We start from the raw sequence: 1,552 nt of genomic DNA, 5'->3' as shown, positions 1-1,552 counted from the left end.
TGTTCTCTGTGTGTGCGTCTGCGGGTGTATCTGCATGTGACATGCTACGTTACAGTGTCAGGGCTGCAGCATGTCTATGTTCTCTGTGTGTGCGTCTGCGGGTGTATCTGCATGTGACATGCTACGTTACAGTGTCAGTGGCTGCAGCATGCCTATGTTCTCTGTGTGCGTCTGCGGGTGTATCTGCATTTGACATGCTACGTTACAGTGTCAGGGCTGCAGCATGTCTATGTTCTGTGTGTGACTGCGGGTGTATCTGCATGTGACATGCTACGTTACAATGCCAGCGGCTGCAGCATGTCTATGTTCTCTGTGTGTGCGTCTGCGGGTGTATCTGCATGTGCCATGCTACTTTACAGTGTCAGGGCTGAAGCATGTCTATGTTCTCTGTGTGCGTCTGCGGGTGTATCTGCATGCGACATGCTACGTTACAGTGTCAGGGCTGCAGCATGCCTATGTTCTGTGTGTGCGTCTGCGGGTGTATCTGTATGTGACATGCTACATTACAGTGTCAGGGCTGCAGCATGTCTATGTTCTCTGAGTGCGTCTGCGGGTGTATCTTCATGTGACATGCTACGTTACAGTGTCAGGGCTGCAGCATGCCTGTATTTTCTCTGTGTGCATCTGCAGGTGTATCTGCATGTGACATGCTACGTTACAGTGTCAGGGCTGCAGCATGTCTATGTTCTCTGTGTGTGGGACTGCGGGTGTATCTGCATGTGACATGCTACGTTACAGTGTCAGGGCTGCAGCATGTCTATGTTCTCTGTGTGCATCTGCGGGTGTATCTGCATGTGACATGCTACGTTACAGTGTCAGGGCTGCAGCATGTCTATGTTCTCTGTGTGTGTGCCTGCGGGTGTATCTGTATGTGACATGCTACGTTACAGTGTCAGGGCTGCAGCATGTCTATGTTCTCTGTGTGTGCGTCTGCGGGTGTATCTGCATGTGACATGCTACGTTACAGTGTCAGGGCTGCAGCATGCTTGTGTTTTCTCTGTGTGTGTGACTGCGGGTGTATCTGCATGTGACATGCTACGTTACAGTGTCAGCGGCTGCAGCATGTCTATGTTCTCTGTGTGCGTCTGCATGTGTATCTGCAAGTGACATACTACGTTACAGTGTCAGGGCTGCAGCATGTCTATGTTCTCTGTTTGTGGGACTGCGAGTGTATCTGCATGTGACATGCTACGTTACAGTGTCAGGGTTGCAGCATGTCTATGTTCTCTGTGTGTGCGTCTGCAGGTGTATCTGCATGTGACATGCTACGTTACAGTGTCAGGGCTGCAGCATGTCTATGTTCTCTGTGTGCGTCTGCGGGTGTATCTGCATGTGACATACTACGCTACAGTGTCAGGGCTGCAGCATGTCTATGTTCTCTGTGTGTGTGACTGCGGGTGTATCTGCATGTGACATGCTACGTTACAGTGTCAGGGCTGCAGCATGTCTATGTTCTCTGTGTGTGGGACTGCTGGTGTATCTGCATGTGACATGCTACGTTACAGTGTCAGGGCTGCAGCATGTCTATGTTCTCTGTGTGTGCGTCTGCGGG

This window comes from Taudactylus pleione, unplaced genomic scaffold (assembly GCF_031769625.1).
Source record: "Taudactylus pleione unplaced genomic scaffold, aTauple2 ptg001293l, whole genome shotgun sequence".
Classification (NCBI taxonomy): Eukaryota; Metazoa; Chordata; class Amphibia; order Anura; family Myobatrachidae; genus Taudactylus; species Taudactylus pleione.
This window is presented reverse-complemented; position numbering follows the sequence as displayed.